The sequence below is a fragment of the Hyaloscypha bicolor genome (assembly GCF_002865645.1).
Source record: "Hyaloscypha bicolor E unplaced genomic scaffold K444scaffold_56, whole genome shotgun sequence".
In the NCBI taxonomy this organism is placed as follows: Eukaryota; Fungi; Ascomycota; class Leotiomycetes; order Helotiales; family Hyaloscyphaceae; genus Hyaloscypha; species Hyaloscypha bicolor.
In genome coordinates this window covers 917,383-928,869 of record NW_020194558.1, presented here as the reverse complement: position 1 = coordinate 928,869, position 11,487 = coordinate 917,383, and positions in this window count along the sequence as shown.

Sequence of the window (11,487 nt, the reverse complement as noted above, 5' to 3'; positions counted from 1 at the left end):
ATTTATAGTAATAGTAAAAACCGGAATAAAAATAGCTTTAATTCTAATAATAAAGCTTATTTATAAATCCGGAAAAGATATCTAAAAAAGGAAATATTCTTAATTTCAAATAGAATTATAAATAGAAATCGGAAATAAGAAATTATATAAATAACCTAAAAAAAACTTCTAGAAAAAGAAAAAAATACTAAATAAAAATAAAAAATAAAAAATAAAAAATAAAAATCAGAAAAATTAGAAAAATTAGTAAAATTATATTTATTATTATTATTATTATTACCTTTAATAATACTATTAAATATCCCTAGTTTAGTAAAATTAAAAAAAAAATTATAGGTATTAAGCTAATAAAATAGAAAAGGAAATATAAATAATAAAAATAAAACTAGAAAAGCTATTATCTTATTACTATTAATACTAAAACTCGAATTTAAATTATATCTATTATTATTAATTAGCTTTTTTTAAATCTCGGTTTCTAAACTAAAAGATATATTTAAATAAGAAATTAGTTCTTTAGAAACCTTATTAATAAAAGTTTCAGGTATAGAAATTCTATAATTAGTTATAAAAGAAATTATTAAAATTAATATAGCTAAAAATAAATATATATTAATACCGGATTTAAATCTATTATTTATAGAAACTTCTAAAATACTATAGTTTTAAACAAGAAATATTTTTATATTCTTGAAATAATATATAAATATATATAAGAACTATTATATTTCTAATAATATTAAAAGAAAAAGAATTAAATTAAGGCTATACCGGAATATTATATTAATAACTTAGGAAATTATTAGAAAACCAAGTTCTTTAAAGCCTTATTAAAGGAATTCCGAGAATATAATTAGGAAATACTTAAAATTAGCTATAATTTTCTTAATTTAATTATTATATAAGCCTAGAATAAAGAAATCTCTTCTAAGTCTTATATTAATATATTTAATAAAATATTAAAAAAATTACTAAAAAGGAAAAAAATAAAAAAAATTACTTAATATTAAGAATTTATAAGAGAATTATTTATTTTAGTAAAAGATTATATTATTAAAAATATAAATTTTAAACCTATAAATATTTCTATTTATAAATATAATAAAATATATAAATTTTTTTTTTATTAATATAAAGAAAAGAAATACTATTTTAATATTATTAATAATCTAAATATATTTAGATTTAGATAAGAATACTTGAATATAATAATTTATAATATAATTTCTAAACCGGAAAATAATTATTCTTTACTAATTTCTTCTATTATATTTCCTAAAGCTATTATAGATATAAGTAAAAAGAAAACCTAGCTTATAACTAATTATATAAAATCTATTAAAAGTAATAAATTTAAGAGAAATAATATTAACTAGTTAATAAGAAATCTGGAAAAACTATTTATTATTATTATAATTTAAAAAAACCTATAAAAATAATTTAATATAATTATTATTATAATTCGAGAGAATATTTATAGTCTATTTATATAATCTAGCTAATTATAATAGAAATAATAGTATTAATAATTTAATAAATATAATTCGGGTTTTTTAAAAAAAAATATATATTAGAAGTTATAATAAAAATTATAAAGAATATTATAATAGCTATAGTAATTAAATTAGAATAAATAAAGAATCTAAATAATTATATTCTAGAAAAAGTTAGTTTTAAATATAGTTAGAAAATACTACTTAAGTTAATATAACTTATAATATAAATCTAGAATTAAAAAAATAAATTTATTATAGGTATTATAATAGAAATAAAAATAATAATATTAATTTAGAATATATTTATATTTCTTAATTCTATTACTTATTAATAAAAGAGCTTATAAATTATAGATATATTTACTAATTTAATAAAAGATAATATAAAAGGCTATTTAGGTCTAGATAAAAGTTTTTTTCTTTTTTCTTTATTAGTAAATACTAGTAATTTAATTAAATTATTTCCTAAATCCAAAAAAGAGAATTTAATTATAACTTAAAAATATAATTCAAGAATATCTAAAAAATAATAAAAAATATCTAGTTTATTAGGCAAGAAAAAAATAAAGGAGCTAGCTAACCGGAATTTATATATAGAAGTAAATAGGCTATATTTAGAAAATCTAAATAGCTACCTTATCTTAAAGGAAATTATATTAGAATTACTAATATTTTAGGTTCTAGAATTAATAAATAGTATTAAAATTTGGCTATAAATAGTATTTCTTATTAAAGAAAAAGGAAAAAGAAATAAAAATAGCTAAAAAGATTTTCTAAAAACAAGCCAGAATAAAAGAAAAGCTATTTTATATAAAAGGCTAGAAAAATACTATTTTAAGAAATAATAAATAAAAGAATAGCCTAGCTAATAATATAAATATTAATACTTTCGGGAATAAATAAAATAAATTAGAAATCTAGTATATTCTAAATTAAATATAGAATTCCTAAAATTAATAATATTTTAATAAAACTATTAAAGAAATAAAAATACTAGATCTAGCTATTATATTTTAAAACTAATAATTAAAGATAATATTCTTTATTTTATTATTTTATAAATAAGAAATACTATTATATTAAATATAATTAAATATAATTAAAAATCTATAAAGCTAGTAGCTATAGCTTATATAATAAATAAAATATTTAAGAAATTAGAAATAATAACTTAAATAACTAATACTAATAGAATTATTTAATTTAAAAATAATAGTATTAATATTCGAATATTATTAGCTTATAAATATATTATATAATTTCTATATTTCTAATTTATATTTCGAGAAATATAAAGAAATAATTAATATTTTCCTTAAAAAAATCTTTAGAAATATTAGTAAAATAGTATATAATATTATAGATTATTAAATATTTATTATTATTATTATAACTGAATTTGGATTTATAGAAATAGTAAAGCTTAAAGCTAAGATTATAAATAAAATAAAATATAAAATAAAATATAAAAATATGAATTTTTTAATTAAAAAAGCCCTAAAAATTCTATTTAGTTAATTATTTTTAGTAAAAATAAAAATAAAAATTATATATAAAAGTAATAATTTATAAAATAAAAGATTTACTAATCCTAAAAATAACTAGAATACTTATATTATTATAATTATTTTATTTTCAAAAAATACCGGGAAATAGAAAAAAGTAATAATTTAAAAATACTAAACTTTTAAAATTAAGGAATTAAATAATACGGAATAAGAAACTAAAAAAAATAAAAAATAAAAAATAAAGCCTAGTATTATAACTAGTAATAATATTAAATAAAATAGAAAAATACCGGAATTTCCTATAGATTCTTTTATTTTGAGTTTAGAAATTTAGGAAATTAATAATATTTTTAGAGAAATTAGAGTAAAAAAGGCTCTAATTAAAGTATTATTAAAAATAGTTCCGGATTTAATAGAAAAGCAAATAAAAAGAGTATTAAGTAAAAATATTTCTGAAAAAGAAATAAAATAATATCTTTTAATAATAAAGAAATATATTCCTGAAATTATAGAATCTGGAATTTAAAACTAGAAAGAATTCTGAAATATATAAGAGCTTAAAAAAGGTATTTTAGAATATTAAATAAAAAGGTATTTTTTATATCTAAATAGAAAAAAGCTAAATAGAAAAGTTATAAATTCTAGAAATTAAATAAAAATAGTATTAAAGAAAATAACTATAGTTCTCAAAAACAAAAATAATAATTATAGTTTATTTCTAATTATAAAAATATATAAAATAAAGAATAAAAAGATTTAACTAATAAATACTAATAATAGAATTAGAAAAGATTTTAGTAAATATCTAAACTAGTTTAAGAAATTTAAAACTAGAGAATATTTATAGAAATATATTAAGAAATATAAGAATTACTTTTTATTAAAAATATTAATTATTCTAAGAAATTTATAATTTATTTCAGAATATTTTAAATAATTAGATATTAGAAACTAGCTTTAGAAGAAAAAAAACTAGTTATATTTCGAGAATTAATAATAAATTAAAAAAATATAATTATATTTAATTAGAAAGAAATAGAAAGAAATAAAATGAAATAGAAAAAGTTTATAAGAATATTAATCTATTTATTCTAATTAAAACTATTAAATATAAAGCCTAATAAGAAAAGAATTTCTTATATTTTAAAGCTCTAGTATTAGTAATAATAAAAATATTATTAGAACTCAAAAACTAATTAATACTATTATAATAATGAATTTAGTAATTCTATAAAATACTAATTTACTTTTATTTACTAAATAAGATCTTTAAGAAATTTATTAGATATATTTATATTTCTTTAATTAATTTCTTTTCCGGTTATAATTAACTTATACTAAATACTTATAATAAAGATTTAATTATATTTATAATATTTCTAGGGCTATTAAAAATAATTATATTATTTTAGAGAATTACTAATTCTATTTTATAATTTATATAAATTATTATAATTATTTTAAAAAATCTATTTCCTAAAATTACTATATTATTTATTAATAATATTAAAATAAAGAAACCTTATATAAACTATAATAAATAATTTATTTTATTTAGTATTTAGTATTTTATATTTAAATATTTTTAAAACTTAAATATAACCTTAAATAAAATTAAATAAGCTAGAACTAATATTAGAGAAAAATTATAGTTTTATTATAATAATATAATTATTATTAGCTTTATTTATAAAGTATTTAAAAAAAAGCCCTTTAAATTTAGAAATTATTAAGATCTTAAAATAGAAACATTATAATAATATAACTAAAGATAAGATATTTATTAGAATTATAATTTACTATTATATTTAGATTAAAGGCTTTATAATTATTACTAAATCTATTTATTACTTAATAAAAAAAGATATAATATAGAAATAGGGTAATAAATAAATATAAGCTATATAAGTTTTTTAAGAAAAGCTTATTATTATTCTAATACTTTATAAGTTATATTATAATTTATTAAAAAGTTAGAGAATAATTATATTAGTACTAAATACTAGCTTAGATAAATAGGGCAAAACTCTTAATTAATATAATAATAAAGAGAAGAAAAAATTATCTAATATAAGTCTGAAATCTAAAATAATACTAAACGGAAATATAATATTATTAAAAGAAAATATTAAAAGCTAATAAAGTATTTATAAAAAATATAATTTTAGCTATATAAAGTTTATTTTATTCTTAAGCTAAATACTAATATATTTATTATATAACTAAATAAAATAGCTATAGATTTTCCTAGAATTTTAATTATTTATTAGCTAATATAAATTTAATTATTTAATTTTAAAATTAAATATATTATTACTAATAAATTATTAAAATACCTATAATAAAAAAATAATACTAAAAATAACGAGAATATTAATAAATAATTAATAATAGAGCTTAATACTATTAGAATAATACTTATTAAATAGAAAGTTTAATTAAAGGAAATAATTTCTATTTAGTTATATAATATTATTTTAAGAAATTAGATTCCTAAAACCTTTATTAAATATTTAAATAGTAATATCTAGTTATTAGAAATTAATAATTAAAGCCTTATTATATCTAAAAGCAAATTAATAGTATTAAAAAATTATAATATCCGGAAATTATATAATAAAGGCTATAGCTATTTATATATAACCTCTAGTAAAATAATAAATAATAATACTAACTCTTATATTTTATTTAATAATTCGATTATTTTATTAGATTTCTTAAATAATAGCTATTCTAAATAGTATTAAATATTATATAATATCTTATAATACTTTCTAGACTAAAAGAAATATCTAGAACCGAATTTTAAAAATTAAATAAAAAAGCTTTAAACTATAATATAAGAGATTAATTACTATAAAGAATTATATTTAAAATATATTTATTTTGGCTTATAATTAATAATTAAGAATAAAGAAAAATTATTATTAAAAAGCTATATAATAAAATTAGATATACCGGGAAAAGAAATACTTTCTATTTAGTAACTAGCTATTATTATTAGGAAAGTTATTATAATTATATATAATAGTATATTAATATTTATAAAGAATATTAGTATAAGAATAAAAAAATAAAAATAAAAAAAAGCTTTATATCTAATAAAAGCTATATTTCTTTTCTATTATTTTAGGATTAATATAATTAAATTATTAAATTATGAGAAATATAACTCGTTAGTTATTACTAGAAATAACTTTTTAGTATAAATTAAAACCAGATCTTTAATAAATCCGACTAGTAAAAAAATTACTAAATTTATTTAAAAAGAAATTATTTATAAATATTATTTATTTAAATAGTTTAAAATAAATAATAAATCGGAATTTAATAAATTAGAAATTAATATAATTATTATTTTAGCCTATAATTTTAAAGAAAATATTAATTAATTATTTAAATATTTATTATATTTATAATAAATAAAAAAAAGCTCTAGATAAATCTATTATTATATATTCTATTTACTAATTAAGTTATTATATATAAATTAACTAGATTTATTTCTTTTTATATAGTCTATAATAAAGAAGCTATATTATTTATAGAAATATATTTTCTAACTTGGAAAATATTTAGATAAATAAAATCTATAAAAAAGAAATACTTTTAGAAATATATATAAAATAAATATAAATAAGAAATAAGAAATAAAGATATTAAAAAAGCCAAAATAAAAAAGAATAAAAGATATTAAAAAAGAAAAAAGTAATTTAATACTTATTTCCGAAAAGAATCTAATTCTTATATATAATATTAAATTAATAAATTAAAAAATATAAGACTATTATTATATTATTAACTTGATCTATATAAAGTAAAATATATAAATAAACTAAAGAAATATTATATATTAGAAAAGCTTAATAGTATTATATTCTAGAGAATATATATCGGGAATTAATTTAAATAATTTATTAAAAGAAATGAATTCTAGTATTTCCCTAAAAATAAAATTAATAATAAATATATATTTATAAATAAATGTTTTAAAACAGATATAAAATTAGAAAAGGAAATAGTTATAGAATATTATAAGCAAAATAGTATTTAGGAGATCGAGAAAGCTACTAGTATTATTATATATATTCTAGAATTACTAGAATTAGAAAAAGCAAAATATATTTCTTTATAAAAAACTAGAAAAGAATATTTAATAATAAAAGCTTTTTTTAATCTAGAAAAAAGCTTATTACTTTTAATTCTTTATATATCTTTTATTTTTATTTTTTCTAACTATTATTTATAGCTTTTAGGAAATATTATTATTAGATTACTATTTTAGAAATTAGATAAGTTTTATTATTATTTATTTATTACTATTATTATATATTTTACTAAATAGTATTTTTAATAAGAGATTCTATTATTAGATTTTAGAAACCGAATATAAAGCTTTTATTTTTAATATAAAAATAAATAAGAAATCGAGAAATTACCTTATAAACTCTTAATATTAAACTATTATATTTCCTAATATATTTTAGTAATATAAATAGTTATAATATATATAAAAAAAAGAAAGAAGTCTTTTATATATTTCTAGAAAAAAAGAAAATACTAAACTAAAAGCTTTTTAAAAGCTTTATTTGCTTTTCTATTAGCTATTTTCGTAATTTATACTAGTCTAAAGCTTAATTATAATATTTATAAATTTCGACTTTAACTTAAACTACTATTATATATTTATTTATAATATTTAAATAAATTTCCTAATTAAAAATTATATATAAACGAAATAGCTAACTAGAAGTCTTATAAAAGAAAAGGAAAACCTTATTAAATCTAATAATTATTTCCGAAAATACTTAATAATATATAATTTTAGAAATTTCTTAGATATTAAATAAACTAGATCTATTTATTTAAAGCCTATTTTGTATTAAAAAACCTATTTTCTTTTTAATATAATTATAGCTATTTTTAAAACTTATATTAAGGCTTAATTAGTATATTATATATTTCTATTTTTATATAAAAAAAACTTCTTTTATATAGAATTCATTTTCTAATTACAAAATTATTTCTTTATTAGAAATTTATTACTTTTTTAAAAACCTAATATAATTCATTAATTTTTATTATTAATCTAATTTTTTATTATTAAATATTATTTAAATAATTAAGAAAATACCTTTAATTCCTATATTCTTAATATTAATTTAGAATATTTAATTTTCTTATATTCTATATTAACTTTAATATTAATTATTTTAAATTTAATAATAGTATTATAAATTTTATTTATATTATTTTATAATTCTTTTTTCTATAATCTCTAAATTCTTTAATATTACTTTTTTTTTAAATATAAATATTACTTTAAAGTTCTAATTAATTAAATAGCTTTCTATTATATAAAATCGATTTTAATAAATATTAAATAATTATAATTAGCTTTTAGAAAAAATAATACCTTATTCTAAATTATTTCTTAATTTTATTATTCTAATTTCTTTCTTATTAATATTTATTTTATACTTTTCTAATATTTTTAATATATTTATATATTTTACTTTTTATATATTTCTTATATTATTATATTTCTTTTATATTTTTTTTAAATTAATAGAAATATTTCTAAATAAATAAAAAATTAAAATATATTTGTATTATAAAATTTCTATTATTTTTTCCTATATTTTAATACTTTAAATATTATTACTATATTTATATTTCTATTATATTATTCTTTTATTTTCTTACTATTATTATTTAGTTTAATTTACCTTAATTATTCTCTAAATTATATTTCTTTAAATATATATATTAGTATTCTTTTTTATAATAAAAGCTTAATTCTATATTTTACTTTTTATAATTATTTCTAATTTATAATTATATTACCTTAAATATATCTAATTATTATTTTTATTTTCTTTATTATATATATTACTATTTTAGCTTTATTTCCTTATTAAGAAAAAAGAAAACTCGAATATATATAATACTTTTATATAATTCAAGTCTATTTTAATTTATTTTTTATTTTAAAAAGTATTTAAAAGAAATTCTTATAATTTTAAGAACTTTTAATTCTATAACTTATAATTATTATACTAATAATACTTATATAATTTCTTTAAAAATAATAAAAAAGCTAAAAAAAAATAGATTTCTTAAGCTAGTAAAATATAATAGCTAGTTTTTATAAGTAATAGTATTAAAGTTTAGAATATTAAGAAAGCTTAAATAATTATAAAAAGCTTATTAATACCTAAAAAAATTATTATAATTACTAAATTTAATACAAATATTTTTAATAAGCTAAGTAATATATATAATAAGCTCTTAAAATAGAAAATCTTTATTAGAAACGAAACTATACTAGAATTAACTAAGGAAAAGCTAAAGAACTATTAAGCTAATAATAGAAAATTTGAGAATATTATTAAAAGTATTACTAAAAGCAAATAAAAAAGCTTAATAAGATTAAAACTATAATAAATAGTCTAAAAACTAAGAATTAAAATAGAATTATATTATATAATAAATTCTTTAGCTAATATATTAATAATATCTATAATAATCTTAATAAAAATATTTATAAGAAGTTATATTATCTTTTTAAAATAAAAGCTTTAGTATATAATACTATTTAGTTAATTAATAAAGCTATTTTAAAATATATTAAAAATAAGAAATATTAGAATACTAGTATATTTACTAAATTAGATATTACTAAAATATTTAAATATATTAAAGCTATTTTAAAATCTAAAGAATTAGTTTTTAAGCTATTATTAGCTAATAATTTTAAAGCTAAATAATATATTTTTAATATTTCCGGAATTCTTATTAAAGAATATTATAATAAGCTAAAAGAATAGCCTTTTATTATAATCTTAATAGTAATTGAATTAGATCTAGCTAGTAAAACTAGAACTAATTAATAAAGCCTATTATTAGTATTACTAATTATTAGTTTACTAGGAATATATAGTACCGTTATATAGGTATAGAAGTACTATTTATATAAGGTTAATAAAGTTATTCTTTAGAAGTAGAGATTATAGTATTATAGTATTAATATGTAATCCCTAAATCTGCTAAGCTTAAAGGAATCTAGTCTACTAGTCGAGTTACTAATAGAATGCGAGGTCACATAACTATATCCCGTATCCCATATCCCATTACCTATATCCTATTACCTATTACCTATATCCTATTACCTATTACTTATATTCCGTATCCTATATCCCGTAACTATATATATAACTCCCAGAGAAATAGCTATACTAATACTAGAAACTCTCTAAAAATACAAAAAATAGTATTTTCCTCTAATTATATATAAATTCCCTAATCCGGCCTAGTACCAGATTTCCCAAATACTCTATATATCTATATTGCTTCTAAGGTTTTAGTTATATACCAAAGGCTATGGCCTTTTATATATAACTTCCCCTCCTATAATATTCTCTTATCTTATATATCTATTTTCCGCCCTATTCATACTTGACCTATTCCTCTATATCTAATTATATGGTATTCGTATTAATTAGGCGCTTGAAGGTATTCATTAGCTTTAATTTCGTTATGAAATCGGCAAGATTTAATTCTTCCTTAATTTACTTAACTTCTGCGATTTCTCATTATTTATATACCTAGCAGAAGTATATTATATTAATTATTAGGCATTTCTCTCGAGTAGTATCTAATTTAATAAGGTATTTATATAATGACTTTGAATCCGTATAGATAACTAGTAGTAGTTCTATTTCTAGTACTTTATTAATTATAGATTTGACTAAAGTGCCTATATTAAAACTATAAGTTATACTATAGAGTTCCAAAGCTAGAACGCTTCTAGTAACTCTCTTGCATTTAGTAGAGAACTAGTAGATAATATTAGTATATTTAGTTCTATTTACTAGAACTAGAACGTATTTGATTTGGGAAAAGAGATCTCTATTATTTGCAAATAAAGTATTTATAAAAATAATTAAATATAAGAACTTCTTTACTAGCTTTACAAATCTCAGTTCTTTAGTAGTATTCTTAATTTACTATTAAGTACGCTTATTAAGTACTTTTATATTAGTTTCCGAGAGTTTAATAGCTTAAGTAATAATTAATAGGTTATATAAAGCTTCTAATTAATAGACTAATATAATATATACTCTTCTTATATATTAGGTAATATATTAGTTCTTAATAAAGAGATTTTAATAAATAGTACCCCTATTACTTATAGTAGTAATATTCTTTATAGAAACGGTTTAGAGGTTCTTATACTAATATTCCTATATAAGGGTAATTCTAGTAATATTCATATAAATAATACCTCTATTAAATTTGAGATTATAGTTAAAAGTAAGGGATTTATATTCCTTAGCCAAGAACTTAGCCTTATAAAGCTTTAGTTACTTTGCTTTTATAAAATTATTAGTTCTAATAAATAAGGTATTATTAGTTTAAAGGCTAATAATTCCGAAGAATTACTTATTATAAAATAGGCAAGAATTATAAATTAACTATTT